General features: G+C 39.2%; 1 protein-coding gene across 1 annotated transcript in view; it reads right to left on the reverse strand.

Annotated features, from left to right (window-relative positions):
- The window catches only part of LOC140139870 (uncharacterized), a 29,788-nt gene extending 26,309 nt beyond the window's left edge, over positions 1–3,479 (reverse strand). The window contains exon 1 of the mRNA XM_072161630.1: positions 1,238–3,479. The gene's annotated coding sequence lies outside the window, so the exon portion shown is untranslated. The remainder of the gene's footprint in view (positions 1–1,237) is intronic.
- Between the last annotated feature and the right edge of the window lie 18,734 nt (positions 3,480–22,213).

Genomic DNA, 22,213 nt, shown 5'->3' on the forward strand with positions numbered 1-22,213 from the left:
TTTTGAAAAGCACCCTAAACAAGGATTTAACCCTTGGCTAAAACAATACCCTAAACAGATGTTTTCACACCCTGAACAGGGATTTTATTGGCTTGCATCAAATTTCATACCCTAAATTTCATTTCCGCGTATTAGCAATTGCAATTTTGCTACCCTTTTTTCCAATATTTCATGTCTTTGACACCCTAAACGCGTTACGTGGGTATCGTGCTTACCCACGAAAAACTACCCTTTTTACGCGTTTTTTCATTATCGCGGATGGTGTACAGGCCATGGAGTGACCCTCGGGACCCCACTTCATACGCTATATAATTTTTTAGAAGGCAAAGGCAAATCAGAGGAATGCACTTGAACAAAGATAAATCTGCCAAGCAGGAAGTTTGATTGATGCGTTAGTTTATCAGATCAAATGGACTGTAACAAAATTAATTGGTTCCTATTCCTCCGGAACTTCTCTGCCCTGACCTCCCATATGTATGGTATGTGCCACAGTGCTATACTTGTATCCATGGTCTATGCTCCACTAAACCTTCTGATAAACAACTCCCCTTATTTACTCTATAATTTAAATAATAGTATTGTTACCCAAATCCTATTGCGATATTTTCCCCCGAAATAGGGGCACTCACATGTTAAGGTGGTACGGGTATGTGCGGCGCTCAAGGGTCCCTTTTTCAGGCTCTCCGGCAGTTCCTTAAGCCCCACATTTGGATCTGCTCCAGTTCTTTGAGCCTCAAATTCTCACAATTGTAGCTCTTTAAGCTCAAATTTGGAAATAATTTAGAAATTTGTAGCTCAACAGCCCATAATTTGGCCCTAATTTCAGTTCTTCAAGCCCCTATTTTGCCCGAAAATCAGTTCTTAGTTCTCAAAGTTCGGCGCTCCGCGCCGCACACCCCTACCAAAATTTAAGTTGAGTGCCCCCCCCCCGGGATTTTCCCTTTCCCTGCATATCATTACCATTAAAATGGAATTTCTCTAGCATACTGACACACCCTGTTCAAATGTTTGTATAATACATGTAAACTAAACTACTACATGTAGTACTAGAGGCATTCAGTGTGACATTTTATACTCCCGAGTATTTTAAACTTTCCTTTTATATTTATTTTACCAATAAAACCGGATGTATACCTTCAGTGTTAAGATTGTTCTTCATTTACTGTACTGGTAACGTTATACAAAGTTACAACAGACCTAAATAGCCACTTTATACTTTTTACAGTCAAACACTCACCTGATTTTAAATAGGCTACACACCACACTCAGAAGATCGTCGGAAATTTGCTAAATTCTACTAACAAAGTTGTAAGTTTGTATTCTTCCTGCAGAGTCCAGATCTATGCATACGCTATTTCAATCAGTGTTTTGAAATTTTGAAAGTATTGTTTAACTTGATTATTTCCAAGTGTAAAAAATATCACATATTTGTTGAATTCCTCTTCGTGTGTTTTGTTCATTCACTGGCTCTACACCTGACTACATGTAGGCCTATATCACAGATTTGCTAATTCCTCTTCATACGTTTTTTAACTTGAATACTAATACTTCAAGTGTAAATAAGATTACAGATTTGTTCAAAATTCTCTTCATACAAGTATGTTTTTTTAACTTGCTATGTTCAAGTGTAAAAAATATCAAATTTGTTCTCTTCGTGTGGTTTGTTCCTTCACTAGCTCCACACCCGAGCCGATATTATACATGTATATCACAGATTTGTTAGTTGTTCTTCAATACGTTTTTAACTTGAATACTTCAAGTGTAAAAAATATCACAGATTTGTTCAATTCCTCTTCATAAGGTTTGTTCCTTCACTACTATAGCTCCGCACCGAGCCGCTGCTGCTATATGACAGATTTGCCAATTCTTCTTTTTTAACTTGTTAAGTTCAAGTGTAAAAAATAACAGATTTGTTAAATTGCTCTCGAACTTCGTGTGTTTTGTTCCTTCACTCACTGGCTCCACACCCGAGCCGCTACTATATCACAGATTTGTCAATTGTTCTTCATACGTTTTTTAACTTGAATACTTCAAGAGTAAAAAATATCACATATTTGTTCAAATCCTCCTCATACAAATGCTTTTTTAACTGGTTAAGTTTCAAGTATAATTGATTTGATTTGATTTAATTTGTTTAATTCCTCTTCATATAGCTCCACACCCGAGCCGCTACTATGTATCACAGATTTGTCAATTGTTCTTCATACGTTTTTCAACTTGAAAAGTTCAAGTGTAAAATATATCACAGATTTGTTAAATTCCTCTTCATAAGTTTGTTTCTACCTTATTTCGTCATTCCATGTCATGTATGTCTATGTGTTTAGTATGTTCCTTGCGTTTTCAGTTTTCACTACGCGACTAAAAGTTTTCCTCAAAAACCTCAATTTTAATGTTTTGTTTCAACCTTGAAAATAGGGCTAATGTTTATCACAGATTTGCTCGAAGTCTTCATAAGTTTATTTCTACCATATTTCGTCATTCCATAGGTCTATGCGTTTTGTATTTTCCTCAATATTATGACGAATACCATTTCATAGATAGTGTTTTCAGTGTTCACCACGTAGGGCTGGCTAAAAAGTGTTCTCAAAAACTTAACTTTTAATGTTTCGTCTCAACCTTGAAATATGGCTAAATGTTTATCACAGATTTGCTCGAAGTCTTCATTAAGTTTGTTTCCACCTTCTTTCGTCATTCCATAGGTCTATGCGTTTTGTATTTTCCTCAATATTATGACGAATACCATGTCGTTGTGTTTTCAGTTTTCAACACGTAGGGCTGGCTAAAAAGTGTTCTCAAAAACTTAAATGATTCGTCCCAACCTTGAAAATGGCTAAATGTTTATCACAGATTTGCTAGAAGTCTTCATAAAATTACCAGACTTTCAAGTAATATAATATTTTGTTCATCACAGGTTGATACCAGATCCAGGCACATATCCTTTGGCCTGATTATCACACTGACATCAAAATGTATCTATAGGCCTACCATGAAAATGGTAACTGATACGTCGGTTGCTTCAGGAATCTGCATCTGCATCTGTAGCTGTGCAAACTCCTATTAGGAATGCTACGTAACATACATGAATCATTGATAATAGGCCTACCTATCATACAGTCGATCTGCGATGCAACCACAATGTTTTATAGCTCGGTGGTTTAGTGTCTGTGTCCAGTTTTCCCTCTGTATAGTATCGACGGAATTTAACGGGATGTCTAACACATGAATAGTGCTACATGTACATGTACATGTATACCACGCATACACCATGCACCATACTCCATAGAGTCAACACAATGTTGTTTTATGTGAAGTTAATTGTTTGCTTGCTTGCCGGCCTGCATGCAGCACAAAACAATATACAAGTTTTTCCAGTGATGTCCGATACACTATGAAACATCAATGATGTACACAGAACTATTACACAGTTTTACCATGGATAGTCAAGTTGACACAATGTGGTTTTACATGTAGATTGCTTACTCCAGCCATGCTCCAGCTTAGATACTTTTCTTCCAGATGTCCGTTGCTATCAACCAACTACATTTGTGATTTGTATACTGACGCGACGCACTTAGTTTTATAAGCTTTTATATGTAAATAGCCTGTTCATGTTCAGCGGTGGTATATCGATTCTCACGCCACCACTAACCATGAAAACAGGGGGCGGGGCACCAGTTGACATCCCGAACATCTATTGACTTTAAATTTATATACGCATTGCTAGTATGCTCTGGGACTGCCGACTGGGATTTTTATAAAACGACTTGGCGACGCCACGTACTACAAATCATTTTTACGTCCACCGAGTTCATACTCGCTCACGTATTTCGTTCCTCAGAAGCGAATTTCGTTTTTCACGGTCAAAATCTAATGTAACTTATTATACTAAATGATTTTTAAAAATAATTTAATACTTTCACATGCAACAGCGGCCGAGCTGGCAGCGGGATTTGATTTCGGGCACGAAAACGGGATGATGAATCACCGGAATCATGGAAGTACTCACCGCGCTGCATACTTTTTTTACTCGCTCCTATTATACTAATACTAGTACTAGTAATAATATTTACAGAGTAGATGTTACACTGTCTATTTTAATTAATATAATTAGTATATCATTCTGCGACCCAGTGACTAATAATACCGCCCGCCTTTTAATACGAACCGTTCGCTAAAAGAGCTGCGCCGCACCGCCGCGGTCTCCCCATTCCAGAAAAATAAAGGGGGGGGGGGGTTCTCTTCTGCCCCTTTATCCATTATCATAATGTTTGTACATAAATAAAACCAAAACCCTTGGTCAATATACAATATTCATGGGTCCTTTTCATATCGCAAAATGCCAAGAAGGTACATGACCTCCCGAGTGGTGTCAAATGACTGAAAGGAGAGAGTAAAAAGTAAGGAATAATTATATTACAAATTTTCCCCATGGGGGAGGGGGAACACTCCTCATAAGTCCTGGGCCAGTATTCATATTTTGGGTCCTCTTCATATCCCAAGTATGACCCCCCTATTAAGTGGTGTCAAGCGAAAGAGAACAAAGTAAAGAATATTTCGAAAAAACAATTTTCTCACCGGGGTAACACTCATAAGACTTGGGTCAATAGCTTAACCCACATTTCAAACAAGTAAAGAGTACATTTTGGATGGTAAAGTAATATACTATTTCTTGATTCTTATCTCAATGGGAAAATCGGAGCAAGTTGACATTTTTACCCCTGTACATCCAAAATGTGCCATTTCTGACCAAAAATGAGGTTTTTTGTAGAACAAGTCTGTAAAATAGCGCAAACTATACATTTGTGAAATCCTTATTATCAGACGAACGAATAATTTGGCTTACATGTAGCAGCTTAACTAGAAGACAAACAAAGATAAAATCTTCGGCTAACTCTCAAGCAGGAAGTTTGATTGATGTGTTAGTTTAGGGGCGGTGCAATAATTATGTGTACCCCCGGAAGGTCGTAAGGGGCGGGGGCAAGCGATTTTTGGCACAGATATTTCACTTGAGACCAAGGAAAAGTCATATAATTTATTAAAGTAAATGATTTCATTTTACTCATGATGGTGTGTTTTTCCTTTCATGATCCATTTCTGATGCAATATAATGAAAAGATTATACAATCTTGAACTTCAACAGCGATAGCTAGAAACACCAACATGAAATTAGAAAAATGTGTCGATATCGTAAAGCGTTTTATTTTATTCTAATATCACAAATCATTGTGGGCCTATACATCGTTTTGTGATCAACGCTGTTAAAACACATTCTATTAAAACAAAGTCTATTATTGTAAGGGAGAGGAAGCTAAACTGTTTGAGGGAACTAGCAAAATATTACACGTGATTTGATATGTGTTAATATTCACAAGAAACTGGTTAAGTAAGGTATCAAAGCAATTGTTCGAGTTTCTTCTTTGCACGAATCAATCCATATCATCACTCTCAATTGGTAAAGGAATTTTTGGGACACCCTGTAGTTATAAATATTCATAATACACACCAACTTTAACCATAACCCTAACCCAATGGGCTTCTGAATTTAAAAAAATTTAAATTTTAAAATTAGCCAATGGACGAGAATTAATAGCCAAGCATCCGCTGTGCGGGACTGCGGTGCGGGGCTGCGGAGTGCGGTGCGGTGCCTAAAAACAATTTCTCATCTGATATAACCCCATATGAGTCAGCATCGATTGACGCGGGCCCGGTCCGCCTCAGCATAGCGGGAACAGAGATTGCTGAGTCGGCATGTCTATCGATTGACGCGGGCCCGGTCCGCCTCAGCATAGCGGGAACGGAGATTGCCGAGTCGGCATGTTATCGATTGACGCGGACCCGGTCCGCCTCAGCATAGCGGGAACGGAGATTGCTGAGTCGGCATGTCTATCGATTGACGCGGGCCCGGTCCGCCTCAGCATAGCGGGAACAGAGATTGCTGAGTCGGCATGTCTATCGATTGACGCGGGCCCGGTCCGCCTCAGCATAGCGGGAACGGAGATTGCTGAGTCGGCATGTCTATCGATTGACGCGGGCCCGGTCCGCCTCAGCATAGCGGGAACGGAGATTGCTGAGTCGGCATGTCTATCGATTGACGCGGGTCCGATCCACCTCAGCATATTGGGAACGGAGATTGCCGAGTCGGCATTCCTACCGATTGACGAAGCTAAATCTTCGGCTAACTCTCAAGCAGGAAGTTTGACTGATGTGTTAGTTTATCAGATCAACTGGACTTAACAAAATTCCTGATCTTCTCTGCCCTGAGTCTCTGACCCATCGCTATCGCGTATGCATGATATGGTATGTGGTACTTGTATCCATGGTATAATGCTCAGACCGTTCTGATAGTGATAAACAACTCCCCTTATTTAGCCTAATAAATAGAATTGAACAATTATCTAATCATATTTTGATATTTACCCTTTCCTGCATATCATTACCATGGAATTTCTTTAGCACACACTGTGGCGGCGCTACGGGGGGGGGGAGGCAAGGGGGCATTTGCCCCCCACAATTTTTCTTGCCCCCCCCCCCCGTTTGCCCCCTTCACTGTTGAGGCAAAACCCAAACAATTACGTAAATTTCCACTTTTTGTGGCAATTTTGTGAAAATTTGTCGATTTCCCCCTCCCCCCGAAAAAATTCCTGGTGCCGCCATTGAGCATGCTGACACAACCTGTTCAGATATGTTTGTGTAGGGCTACTAAAATACTAACTACTAGAGGCATTCAGTGTGGCATTTTACACCAATAAAACCGGATTACATTCCGTGTTTAGACTTTAAATAATTATTGTTCTTCATAAAACTGATTTACAAGTAACTTATCGGTACCATGCTTACAAAACAAGTTACTATAGACCTTTTAACCACTAAACTTTTTTACAGCCACTCACCTGATTATTTGTTGAAATCCCGGGTTGAAATAGGCTACACACCACACCCGACACCAAACTCACAAGATCGTCGGAAATTTGCTCAATTCTTGTAATAGTTGTAAATTTGTATTCTTACTGCAGAGTCTAGATCTATACATACGCTATTTCAATCAGTATTTTGAAGATTTCAAAGCATTCACTAGCTCCACAACTGAGCCGCTATTATATCACAGATTTGCTAATTCCTCTTCATACGTTTTTTAACTTGAATACATAAATGTTTTATAGCTCGGTGGTTTAGTGTCTGTGTCCAGTTTTCCCTATAGTATCGATGGAACGGGATGTCTAACACATGAATAGTGCTACATGTATACCACGCATACACCATGCACCATACTCCATATAGAGTCAACACAATCAGCTACAATCCCTCATTTAAAATATATAGTTTTGGTTTCTCTATTGTTCAGAAACCAAAAATCAAGGGATTAAAATGTGGAGATGAACTGGTATGCAATCATAACACTATTGTGCTGGGAGGACACAAGAGGGTATATATAATCAAAAGTATAATGGCCTATAACCATACGTATATAATAGCCTATTGTGCTAACATTTTCATTATCGATATCTATCAACACGGGCGACTTTTGCCGTAGGTGGCACACTTCCATGACACCATAAAATTACATCCGAGATTCGTTTGATAAGTTATGCATAGACATCGTTGAGACATAATATAGTTCAGTTCAGTTCTCTCCATATGGAGAGATTTTATTTCTCAGTATATATAGGCCTTCGGCCTTACAATACAATAAAGTACAGTACAATATATTTACCCATCACCAGGGGGCAAAAGAGTTTGCCTGATTTTATGAGCATTAAAAATAAATTTTGATAATGAAATTATAGTTTGTTGATTTCTAGACTGAAAGGATATAAGGATGGATATATACGAGACCTAGGCCTACATGTAGAAATCATGTGCATATATTGAGGGGTGGGGGGGGGAGGTGTTTTGTTTATTTGTCTGAAATATAAACGATGCATGATGATGTAGATGATTTGATTATGAATTAGATTATTCCCGGAAAGCACAACCCATACCTCTTACCTATGTTCCCTCCGCCACCTATATATAACCTCCTCCCTCCCCCACTCGATATCGACTCTTCCCTCTTCTTCCCCTCCCCTCTTGCGCCCCCCTCTCCCCCTCCTTCCCTTCCCACTTCCAATGCTCTCTCCCCTCTGTTTCTCTTTCTCCCTTACCCTCCCCCCCCCCCCTCACACACACACACACACCCCCACACACCCCCACACACACACACCCTCTTTCCCTGGCGATCTCTTCTATCTCTCTCTCTCTATTCTCCAATAAATAAATTGAATAAAAGTTAGTTTAAACCAGCTTTCTATGATATTGATCTTCCGTCATGCGACATGCACATAAATAGAGTTGTGCATAATAGTGTGTATATGGTCGAATCCAACCAAAAGTGTCCACGGGCCCAAAATAAAAGTCCGAAATAAAAATGTCTCCACAATTTTTTCCTTTTGCCCATTGATTGATGACATATTGGCCTTATAGGAACCAAAAGTGCCATTACTAATCTTGAAAAATAAATCCAGGACGTGTGATAGTAAATGTGATATCAAAACCCAATGTTACCTACGAATACCACTAGGATGCTTTCACTATCGCAATACTAATCAACCTAAAACAAATGTAATATTCCCATTAACGCTTTTTTCGTGTAATGTAGACCACAGGGTGTCAGGAAAATGCTAACTCAACCAGAAAATATTTGTTTTTATTTTTATAACGCGATCAATATGATCTTAGTCAATTTATGCTAGTTTATTTTGAAAATGAAGTTTAGGTCAGTTTCTGTATTTTATTTATCAAATGAGTATGAATCAATTTACACATTGTATAAGAACGAGTATGATATATGTTTTCAAGAATATTAGAAATTATACGCATACACCTAACGCTTTATACAATGAAAAGGTGAAGAAACCCGGGTATTCGTAGGTAACATGAGCGATTTAACAATATCTATATTGAGTTTATAGGTTTAAATTTTGCTATTATGGTAATGAATTAATAAAATGGTAGTTTTTTAGATCTCTTTCAGATGGTACGTCCATATGAATAAATGCTATTACCTTAGATCAAACATTTTTGATGCTTTTAGCAAGATTTTGACCACTTCATTTTGATATACAAGTAGTTAATCAGCAATTTTACATAATAAATAATTGTTGAATGAATCCGTATATGGGTAATAATAGTGTCCTGGGGTACCGCTTAAAGTTTTTGACAATTAATTTCCATTGGTAGGGACACTTCATCACACATGTCATGTATTATGCTGTATTCGTAAGTAACATTTCAGTATTTGTAGGTAAGAATTAGACTTTTGGTGGATATCGCAATCAAAACTTCATTTTATAAAGCACTTTGAATGTATTATTTTCTTTATGTGCGTTTATTGATACTTTAGACCCTATCATGTATTAATAATGTCGGTTCACAGCGGTTGATAGAGGATTGAAGTAAGAAACAAAGGCACTAAAGTGACTTTAATTTGCTTAATTGCACACAAATCGCTTAAAACCGTTATTGCAGACTTGTGAAGTCCATCTTGGAGTCAGTTACGTCTTGTGGCCTTTCGTTTGATGGCAACTACAATTAGCTTTATACCAGGGTCCATCAATCTGTTTTCTAGATCATGAGACAATAAGAACAGTCGTTTTTTCCATGGTATGCGTAGGTAACCTTAGCGAAAACGTCAAAAGTTACCTTCGAATAAATCCATTTGGCCACAAATTACTCAGAAACCAGAAGGTCGGTAAACATTTAAAATGAAGCACACATGACAGCTGACAAATCCAAGTATTTATCCCTTCTAATCTTCTTTGAATCTGATTTTTCTTTCAAATGAGCAGACCGTCGTCTATTACAGTACATATTTTTCACCAATTAAGCCGTATTCAGTTTTGCATGGTGGGCATGTATGTAAATTCGCAACTTTCATTGACATATGATTTGATGGCAAACATACAGGCCTTCGTTATGTACCAATATGGGCATTGGCATGAATGGCGGTGTTTCACAATACTGTCATGATGTCAACGGGTATTCGTAGGTAACATTCGGTTACCGAAATTTACCTACGAATACTTGCTTTTATTGTTGACATCTCAGAAATATTTAAACGCAGGTTATTGAAACTTGGTAGAAATAAAGAGTGTATTACCCTGCACCTATTGCTTAACTATTGTTTACTATTCTCTCACTTTGTGGAAATGGCACAGCTTTTAACATGTATTCGGAGGTAATGCATATTTTTTACCAAACCTACCTTTGTGCCATTTAGAATTTCTGTCAGCTAAACACAATAATAAAGATGTACGAATGCAATGCATTTCAGTATTGGACATATCCAAGCTTGTATCAATTGCGCATTTATTAGTGATTTCCATTTTTTAAAGATATATCTAGTGCTATGAAAAATTGTATTCGTAGGTAATGTAAAAAAATACCACTCAAAAATTATCACAAAAATTCATAATTATGTACAAATATGTGAAAAATTGAACATGCAATCTTTGAATACACACCTTTCAGGAAATCAATTTAGATTCAATCCAATGACTTCTTTTCATAACTGATTTAGATGTTTTTTAAAATACTTTAAGAAATATTTTCAAAAAATGGGTAAAAATAGCATGTTTTGGGGTCTCTGTGTCTAAGTTTTTCACAGAAGGGGGTCTTATTATATATGGCGCGAAGCGTATGATCAGGGCGAATAAACACACTACAAAAGCGAATGCCAATTGATTAATACTTTTAAGTTATGGCCCTGAACATGCCGTGTACACTTTTCGTTGGATTCGACCATATCAATGAAGTCATAATCTGTCGAGTGGCTATTGTAATGTCTGTGGAAATATTTCGATGGTCTATATATTTTCACAGTGAAATCAGCTTAAGCTAATTCGTAGTCTCAGGTCAATGCTTTCAAACTAAATCAATGCTTTCAAATGTAGACTACTTTGTTCGACTTCTCTGCTCGTGAATATTGCACTGCGAAATTTAAACATTTACTCTGTATACTTAGAGTAGGTAACTTCAAATCAAATAATTTTACGATCCACACCACTTATAAGAAACTGAAACCAAAACCGAAACTGACTGACACAAATGTTCGGTTTTAAACAAAAGATAGAGACAATGAGTTCGATATCTTATGATTCAAGTGGTTAGGCAGGACAATAGGAAACCACGTGACCAAAACCAAAACCAAAACTAAAACTATATATTTGAAATGAGGCAATGTTGTTTTATGTGAAGTTAATTGTTTGCTTGCTTGCCGGCCTGCATGCAGCACAAAACAATACAAGTTTTCCCAGTGATGTCCGATACACTATGAAACATCAATGATGTACACAGAACTATTACACAGTTTTACCATGGATAGTCAAGTTGACACAATGTGGATTCCTCTTAAAGCAGACCTGCAGGGCTTGACATTTCAAAGGGTTAAGTTTCAGATTATTATTGGCAGACCATTCACTGAATTCATCCAAAACATCTTGAATTTGGCTGGATTGGGGATGGGTACAGTTCTCAACAATTGTCAAATCGTCAACATATTTCCAACATTTTGTTTTAGGTACACTACTTGATACAGCATCATTGATAATAATCTGAAAGCCTATTGGGCCTAGTTTTGTACCTTGTGGGAGACCTCCATTTACAGTTTTGTAATCAGAAAGAACATGTTTATAACGAACACACTGTTGTCTGTTGCTGACAAAGTCAGACAACCATGGCACAATAGACTCACGGACCCCCATATGGATAAATTTCTCCATAAGCAGAGTATGGTCGATCAAATCAAATGCTTTTGAGAAATCCGTGAGTACCACTGTGCCAACGTTGCTGGCCTTGTCAGCGCCTTGATGAAGAAAGTGAAGCATGCTAATTAAATAATGTGAGGTTGACACACCTTTGACATTACCAAATTGTTGGTGGTCAATTTTACGACTTACATCTTCTAAAACCCACTTGGATATAAAACCCTCCCCAATTTTTGCAAAGCAGTCAGTAAGTGAGACAGGACGAAGCTTCTCAATGCTTGGTGGGTTTGTTTTTGGTATTGGAACTACAATGGCCTTCTTCCATTGCGAAGGGACTACTCCCTCAATGAGGGAGGTGTTCAAAACCTCTGTTAAGGGAACACTTAGCTCATAGACAAATTCTTTAACCAACCTTGGAGGGAAGCCATCCGGCCCACATGCTTTACTCCGATTTACCTTACTGTGCTCAGCATACACGTCCCAAGGATATAATTGAGGTGGTGAGTTGTAAGCAGGTAAATAAGAAGGAAGCTTTGTGTTATCCAGAGGATTGATGTTGGAAGACACATTCACAAACAATTCATTGATGCTGTTAGCAATACTGACATGATCAGAATTCTGAATACCGGGGACATGTATGTTGTGCTCAGACTTTGTATCATTAGTCATGACTTTAATTTGTTGGTGCCATTTACGTGGGTCCTTATGTTGTAAATTCCTGACAGAGTTAGCGTGATAGTTAATTTTAGCTTTAGCAATTTCACGTTGAACTTTATTGCGAAGTTGACGCCATTGAGTTTTATCTTCAGCCAGAAAGGCTGCTTGGCGTTCCCGAATCAATTTTTAATTGGGGGGGTAGTCCACTTTTTATCATTATCATGGTTCTTTACTGTGACATGTGGGAAGAATGACTCCATTGCACTGTTAAGATGTTCATAAAAAGCATCCACCTTTTCCTGCGTATTATTGGCTTCAAACACATTAGACCAGTTTTGATCTTGAATCCAGGTGCCAAACTCCCTAAATAACGAACCGCTTGTCTTAAATCACTGAAATTTCAGTGTAGTAATTGGATTCCTTGCCCCAATAATATACATAACTTTTGTTACCAGTGTGTTATTATTTTTGAGAAAAATACAAAAATAGTAACAAATTTACCACAGGGGTGTAGTACCCCCTTAATGGCGTTTTTGTTTTCTTTAAATTTTATGTAATACGATAACCCAGTTTGAAGTTTTCAAACCGTTGTTTTTTAAACTAGATAAGAATTCGTTCAAATGTTAAAAATATCGCACATTTGTTAAATTTTTCTTCATATGTTTGCCTTCACTCATGTATTATGTGATGCGATCAAGCAAAATCAGTTGGAAGTCGAATATATCGATTTTCAGTTATAATCAAATAAAATGAAGACAATAATTTCTTTTGTTGCATTACTGTTTTGGAAACTAAATGTTTAACTACAATGGGGTTTCTGCAAAATGTAGCTTTGCAAATGCTTTATACAATCATGTAAAAAATAGAAAATTGAATATGCCAGACTTCAGACTGATCATTTCTTGATCACACCACATATGAGAATACATATTGCATATATTGCCTCAAGTTTATATTCAGAAGTGTTGTTCAACTTTGAATAGTTCCAAGTTTGTAATATCACAGATTTGCTCAACTCCTCTTCATAATATTATAGTTTGCTTCTAACCGCAAGTAAATTTAGGTCAAGTTAAAATTATGCGTTTATTATTTTCCTCATATGACGAATACCAGTTCGTTTCGAAGTGCCAATCTCCAGTGCCAGTATACTTATACAATTTATCATAGGGCTATATACTGTCCGGCTACAGAAACAACTTCCAATGTTTTGTCCCAACCTAACCTTGAAATATGTCTAATTATTATCACAGATTTGCTCGAAGTCTTCATATTAATATCATACACCTTTTATCATGCACCTTTTTTTTTGTTTCTCTCTACTTCAGGTACCGAGAACCCGAAGCTACCAGAAACCATGGAAGAAAGAGATGAGACTTATCTATTTCTTCCATGCAGAAACATGATATCTTTGATTTTTACGCTGCCGCGCTGACACACCCACCGCCAATAAAACCGTTACAGCGAACAGTGTGCGGTTGTCACGTACATCGTAGTTGATATGTTTTGAGTCCTTGGGTTTTGCGCATTTTGCGGTTCAGCTGACTAAAGTCCGCTAAATTTTTGACGCTGCTGATAGAATCGGTACAGCGGACAGTGTGCGATTAACGGTTGTGCATGCTTTTAGTCCTTGGATTTTGCGGTTCAGCTGAATAAGTCCGTATACAACATACACGAAATCCTACACGGAGAGTAGTACACCAAATCCTACACGGAGTTTTTATTTAGTACACGAAATTAAATGTACCATATGTACCATTATGACACATTAGTGTAGCATTAAAACAAAATACACCACACCCGACACCACACCAGGCCCGTACGCAGGATATTTTGGGGGGTGGTGATCTTTAAAAAGTGGACTTTTTTCCAGGGGGGCGATTTTGTGAAAAGTGGACTTTTCCCCTCACATTTGGACCTTTTTTGACCAAAAAAGCGTAAAAAACCTGATTTTTTTTGCTCGCTACGTTCGCAAATTCTTAAATTTTGGGACTTTTTGTATACTTTTGCAAATTTGGGGAGGTGCGGTCGCACCCCCGCACCCCCCTGCGTACGGGCCTGCACCACACCATTGTACATAGAACCATATACATGCAGACTGTAGTTTAATTAATAATACACAGTCTGTGATAGTCGATAGTACATGGTTTTATCACACAGTCCCGCCACAGATATTCAACACTGCTGTTTTACCTGAAGGTCGCTAATTACTTGCTTCTATCCTAATTGCTAAGTACTTTCATACCACATGAATACCGCGTGAATCGTCAAAAATTCACGATATTTAAGTATGCTACCACTGCACTGGCCGCCGTGGTCAATGATCGCTGACCAACCAATAAGGTGAAATCTCCGTGTTATATACTAATTCACACACGACGGCGCAATGCGGCATAGATCGTCAAAAAATATATATTTCACGATAAAACCTCGCACACCCGGGCGCACACCGCAAAGACTGCTGAAAGGGATATTTCTACCGATTGACGGACCATAAACGGGGCGGCATAGATCGTCAAAAATTAAAATCTCCGTGTCAGGCACGCAAAGACTGCTGAGCTGAGTCGGGTACCGGGGTCGGGTATTTCTACCCGATTGACGAACCATAGTGGGGACAGCATAGATCGTCAAAAATATTTTTCACGATAAAACCTCCGTCTCATGCACGCCGCAAAGGACCATAACGGAGCGACATAGATTGTCAAAAATATACATATTTCACGATAAAACCTCCGTGTCATGCATGCCGCAACGACTGCTGAGCCGGGTATTTCTACCGATTGACGGAAAGCGGAGACCATATAGATCGTCAAAACATTTTCACGATAAAAATCTGTGTCATGCACGCCGCAAAGACTACTGAAACGGACATTTCTACCGATTGACGAACCATAGCGGGGACGGCATAGATCGTCAAAAATATTTATCACGAAAAACCTCCGCTCATGCACGCCGCAAAGACTTCTGAAACGGATATTTCCGGCTACTAAACTTAAGTACAGAAACAACCTAAATGTTTTGTCCCAACCTTGAAATATGTCTAATTATTATCACAGATTTGCTCGCAGTCTTCATATTAATACCATACACCTTTTTTTTGCCCGGTTTCTCACTTGCTACTTCAGGTGCCGAGAATTCGAAGCTACCAGAAACATATCTTTGATTTTACGCTGCAGCGCTTATGATTCCCCGGGAATGATTATTGCCAATAAAATCGTTACAGCGGACAGTGTGCGGTTGTGCATGCCGTAGATACACTTGATATATTTTTTTTATAGTCCTAGTATTATAGTCCTAATGTTTGCGGTTCAGCTCACATGGTTCAGCTGTCTATAGTCCGTATACAACCCTAAATGGACTGAGTTTAGTACACGAAATCCTTGATTTTTGACGCTGCTGACACAATCGCCGATAAAATCGTTAGAGCGGACAGCGTGCGGTGAACTTGTGCATGCCGTAGATGTACTTGATATGTACGGTGGTACTGGTATATCAGAAAACTGCGATTCAGTTGCGATTCAGGATCGCCATCATAACGCTATGGTAGACATGGTAGATGGGTTGGGAAAATGGGTACTAATACTAGTATTTTACTCCGTGTCATGCACGCCGCAGACTGCTGATACGGATATTTCTACGCGAGTCGCGGAAAGCGGACCACGGTATAGATCGTCAAAATAATTTTCACGATAAAACTCCGTGTCATGCACGCTGCAATGACTGCTGAAACGAATATTTCTACGCGATTCGCGGAAAGCGGGCCACGGTATAGATCGTCAAAAATTATTTTAACGATAAAAACTCCGTGTCATGCACGCCGCAAAGCCTGCTGAAACGGATATTTCTACGCGATTCGCGGAAAGCGGGCCACGGTTTAGATCGTCAAAAATAACTTCACGATAAAAACTCCGTCTCGTGCACGTCGCAAAGACTGCTGAAACGGATATTTCTACGCGATTCGGAAAGCGGACCACGGTATCGTCAAAAAAAAAATTTCACGATAAAAACTCCGTGTCATGCACGCCGCAAAGACTGCTGAAATGGATAATTTGGATAAAATTGATATACTGATAGTAGCAAAAACAGCAAAAATTTGGTATAGAGAAAGTCATCATCCGAATGTCCGAAAGTCAGCGTGGCAGATGCCCGTACATACTTTTTCGAAGACTCCCCGGCTTAAACCCTCTCCTTTCACCTGATATTTGGAAATAGGCTACACATCACAGCTGCGTTTCATAAATTTGCTAAATTCTTCTTTATAAGTAGTGTACTCTTCTTTAATATTGATTGCAGAGTCCAGATCTAGGCATGTGTTATTGCCATCATTATTCTGAAGTTTTCAAAGCGTTGCCGGATAAGATTTCGTTCAGATGTCAAAAATATCGCAGATTTGTTAAATTCCTCTTCATATGTTTGCCTTCACTCATGTATGGGATGTAATACATAATTGCCTCAAGTTTATAGTCTGAAGTTCAACTTTGAATAGTTCTAGTTTGTAATATCACAGATTTGCTAAACTCCTAAATTATATACAGGGGAAATAAGAATTACGCATCGCACACTAGCACATTTAAACATGAATTTACAAATGGAAACATAACATGCATAGGCAGATATACCAGAGAAAAAACTCTGGACATACCTGCCTGTGCGGGGACCGAACCCCAGACCTCTCGCTTGTCGGGCGAGCGCTCTACCACTGAGCTACACAAACTGTCCCTGATAAACAGGACTCAAGTCTGGTACTTATGGATTATTACTTATGGATCCTAAATAATAGTTTGCTTCTACCCGCAAGTTAATTTAGATCAAGTTAAAATTATGCGTTTATTATTTTCCTCAATGTTTTGACGAATACCATTTCGTTTCGAAGTGCCAATCTCCAGTGCCAGTATACTTATACAATGTAATGTATAGGGCTAACAGAAACAACTTAAATGTTTTGTCCCAACCTTGTAATATGTCTAATTATTATCACAGATTTGCTCGAAGTCTTCATATTATTAATACCATACACCTTTTTTGTTTCTCACTTGCTACTTCAGGTGCCGAGAATCTACCTTAAACATTATATCTTGTTTTTACACTGCATCCAGCGCTGACACATCGCCAATAAAATCTTTACAGTGGAGAGTGTGCGGTTGTACATGCGGTAGATGCACTTGATATGTTTTTAGACCTTGGGTTTCGCGCGCGGTTCAGCTGTCTAAGTCCGTAAACAACCCTAAACGGAGTTAAATACACGAAATCCTACAGACACGAAATCCTACAGACACGGAGTTTTTATTTTAAGTAAACGAAAATTGTATATACCATGACGCATGCAGCATTAAAACAAAATACACCAAACCATTGTACATAGAAGTTCTAGAACCATATTCTCAGGGGCGTAACCAGACCTGACCTTCCGGGGGGGCAAGATTGAAAAATTTCCCAATTCTTGACCAAAAGTCGCGAGCGGCTTGCCGCGAAGCGTTAAACGGGTGGGGTCCAGGGGCAAAGCCCCGGCGGGGGTGAAGGGGGCGAAGCCCCCTGAAGCTCCTGGTTTTTGGCATATTAGACGCTAAAAAATCGGTGTTTCAGAGCACAAATTTCAAATTCCCTCTTTCTTTCCCTTTTCTCTTCTCCCTTCCCTTTTCTCTTCTCCCTTCCCCTTTTTCCCCTCTTTTTTCTTTTCTTCTTTCCCCTTTCTCTTCTTCCCTCTTTTTTCCCTTTTTCTCTTCTCCTTCCCTTTTTTTTCTCTTTTTCTCTCCTTCCCCCTTTTCCCCCTTCCCAATTTTTTGCTCTTCTTCCCAGTTTTTTTGTGTCCGGGGGGCAGCTTGCCCCCCCGGCCACCCCACTGGTTACGCCACTGCATATTCTAATACACTCAGTCTATGGTAGTTTAGAAATAGTGCATGGTTTTTATGCCAATCTCCAGTGCCAGTACAGGGCTATACTGTCCGGCTACAGAAATAACTTTAATGGTTTGTCCCAACCATGAAGTACGTCTAATTATTATGAGAGATTTGCTCGAAGTCTTCATTATTTCATATTAATATCATACACCTTTTGTTTCTCACTTGCAACTTCAGGTGCCGAGAACCCGAAGCTACCAGAAACATCATATTCTTGCGCTGCAACGCTGACACATCGCCGATACAGTGCCGATAAATCGTTTACAGCGGACATTGCGGTTGTGCATGCCGTAGATACACTTGATATGCTTTTAGTCCTTGGGTCAATTTTTGCGGTTCACCTAGCTGTATTAAGTCCGCATACAACCCTACACGGAGTTTAGTACACAAAATCATACACAGAGAAAAGTGACACGAAATCCTACACGGTGAGTATACGAAAATTGTATGAATAACGGACCATAAGGAGCCGCGGTATAGATCGTCAAAAATATATTTCACGATAAAACTTCCGTGTCATGCACGCTAGCTGCAAAGACTGCCGAGTTGGGTATTTATCAATTGACGGAAAGCGGGGACGGCATAGATCGTCAAATTATTTTTCGCGAAATCTGAAAGGGCTATTCCCACTTGGTCCAATCCCATTTGGTCCAATCCCACTTAGTCCAATCCCATTTGGTCCAAATCCCACTTTGTCCAGACCCAGTTAGTCCAATCTCACTTAGTCCATGTCCCACTTGGGCCATGTCCCACTTAGTCCATGTCCCACTTAGCCATGTCCCACTTAGGTCATTCCCACTAGGGCCATGTCCCACTTAGGCCATGTCCCACTTAGGCCATGTCCCACTAGGTCCATGTCCCACTAGGGCCATGTCCCACTTAGGCCATGTCCCACTAGGTCCATGTCCCACTAGGTCCATGTCCCACTAGGGCCATGTCCCACTTAGGCCATATCCCACTAGGGCCATGTCCCACTTGGGCCATGTCCCACTAGGGCCATGTCCCACTAGGTCCATGTCCCACTTGGGCCATGTCCCACTAGGGCCATGTCCCACTTGATCCATATCCCACTAGGGCCATGTCCCACTATGGTTATAATATTTGTTTTTGGTCATTTTCAGTACTTGTTTTAGTTTTCATAGTAGGGCCTATAGTTGTAAGGGGGGGTGGGAGCTGATGCAAAAAGTGGGTCCTAAATATTTTAATCCGTCTGTAGAGGCTCATTAAAAAATCACCAAAATATTTTCTCGCAGAACATGAGTTTACACTATATTTTCTATGGGGTTGACATACATTTTTTCATGGCCAAAAGGGGGCCCTGAAAATAATTTTAGGTCCCCTAACAAGTGTGTGTGAACGGAAAGATAGTCAATGTCTGTCTAAGTTCTTCTGTTCTTTGGTATAGGATCACAGTCGTCTAAGTATATCCAGTAATTGAGAATATAATGTAAGATTGGATAAAGTTGCACTGAGAGTGGGTCCCATGCATGACCATGCCATTTTTCTTTTTAAAAAAGGTGTTGTATTCAAGAACGAGACTTAAAAGATTTCTAAATTGTTCAGTTGGTGGTTTGTTAAAACATGTTATTAACCTGGAGTTTTCAAAGGCTTTGCATGCTATACCTATTGCTTCAGATTAATAATGTTTCAGTATATATAGCCGTGCCAACTATTATTTCTAGTGAGATATTAGAGTGGGACTGGTTTGTTAGCCTCTAGTTTGTTTATGATGTCAGAAGCATCGTTCACATAATTATATAGATTATTTTGAGGTTATAAGTTTTAAGAAATAGTCATAACATGTGGATATTTTGGATGTAGGTCCATTATGACTAATAATTAGTAGGCTTATATAATAGGATGTGCATGGAAGAGTAAGTTATCTGGAGGTGGTTTATGGACTTCTGGTAAAAGGCATGTGTAGTTTGTTATATATGGGTCAAGAAAGGCCCATCTTTCCTTGATATATTTGGAGTTGTACATATCTACGAGTGTGTTATGTACATGTTGAGCTTTATCATGCATTTTGGGGGTTTTGATGACTATATCGTGGATGTTATAGAGTTTATTGTAATAGAGCAGTTCTTTCTTTTGTTGCAAGATTTGGCTGTGGTCATGTGAATCTTAGATGACAAATTTCATTTTTGGTTTTCAGAGTCTATGGTACCCATTTTGATTTGACTCTGAAAGGAGCAATTTTGTTTTTGTTTTTAGGCAACGAAAAAAGAAAACCCTGTTCTACGGGCCCAACCGACCCAGAGTTTGAACAAATTGGGAAACAAATTTTTATTTGTATTTTCTCAAATTGCAAATTATTTACAAATTTGGTGATTTTTTGGGTCATAAAAAAAAAAGAAGAAAAAAAAGGCCGACCGACGTAGAACAGGGTATCTTTTTTTCGTCAACTTATCGTGCATGATAGAAGATACTCTCATTTTTCTTGCAAAATTGATGTGTGACGATGTGCGTTCACACAATTTACAAACCTTAAATGGTCTATATAATATAATGCGAACTATGCAAATTACATAGGCCTATGATAAAATGCCACTTTCGTATGATTATGCACATAATTATTATACAAGCCAAAGATCATCATTTATGGGTCATTTCCGTTCATAGTCTCCGGCATTATGTTGGCAAACAATCCCTTCTTCTCCTTCAGTCTCCATCTCCTTCCTTTGTCCTACTGATTCCTTCTCTTTTCCTTCCTCTGTCTATTCTTCACCCTTTTCATCCACCTTATTCTGCTCCTTCTACATCATCTCATTTTTTTCCTTTCTGTTCTTCTAAACCTTTTCATCTTTTTATGTACATCTAGGCCTATGTACGGGTCCAAATGGGATATGGCCTAAGTGGCACATGGCCTAAGTGGCACATGGCCTAAGTGGGACATGGCCTAAGTGGGACATGGCCCTAGTGGGACATGGCCTAAGTGGGACATGGACCTAGTGGGACATGGCCCTAGTGGGACATGGCCCTAGTGGGACATGGCCCTAGTGGGACATGGACCTAGTGGGACATGGCCCTAGTGGGACATGGACCTAGTGGGACATGGACTAAGTGGGACATGGCCCTAGTGGGACATGGACCAAGTGGGACATGGACCAAGTGGGACATGACCCTAGTGGGATTGGCCAAAGTGGGATTGGACCAAATGGGATTGGACCAAGTGGGAACTGGACCAAGTGGGAATGGACCAAGTGGGATTGGACCAAATGGGATTGGACGAAGTGGGATTGGACCAAATGGGATTGGACCAAGTGGGAATAATCCATCTGAAATCTCCGTGTCAGCCACGCCGCAAAAACTGCTGAAACGGATATTTCTACCGAATGACGGAGCGGTATAGATCGTTTAACAAATATCGCAGATTTGTTAAATTCCTCTTCATATGTTTGCCTTCACTCATGCATGAGATGCAATACATATTGCCTCAAGTTTATATTCTGAAGTGTTGTTCAACTTTGAATAGTTCAAGTTTGTAATATCATAGATTTGCTAAACTCCTAAATTATAGTTTGCTTCTACCCGCAAGTTAAAATCATGCGTTTATTATTTTCCTCAATATTTTGACGAATACCTTTTCGTTTCGAAGTGTCAATCTCCAGTGCCAGTATACTTATACAATGTAATGTATAGGGCTAAGGGACCGTTCACAAACACTTGTAAGGGGGCCTGAGCCCCCTTTACAGACCTCAAACATTTCAGGGGGACCCTTTTTCGGATATAAAATTATGGGTCAACCCCATAGAAAAGCATATAAATTCAATTTTTTCAGGAAAATTTGTGGTCATTTTTTTCAGGGCCCCTTAGGAGGGTAAAAAAATTTCAGGGCCCCCTTTTTGCATCAGGTCCCCCTTTATAAGCGTTTCTGAACGGTCCCTAACAGAACCAACTTTAATGTTTTGTCCCAACTTT

This window comes from Amphiura filiformis, chromosome 18 (genome assembly GCF_039555335.1).
Source record: "Amphiura filiformis chromosome 18, Afil_fr2py, whole genome shotgun sequence".
Lineage (NCBI taxonomy): Eukaryota > Metazoa > Echinodermata > Ophiuroidea > Amphilepidida > Amphiuridae > Amphiura > Amphiura filiformis.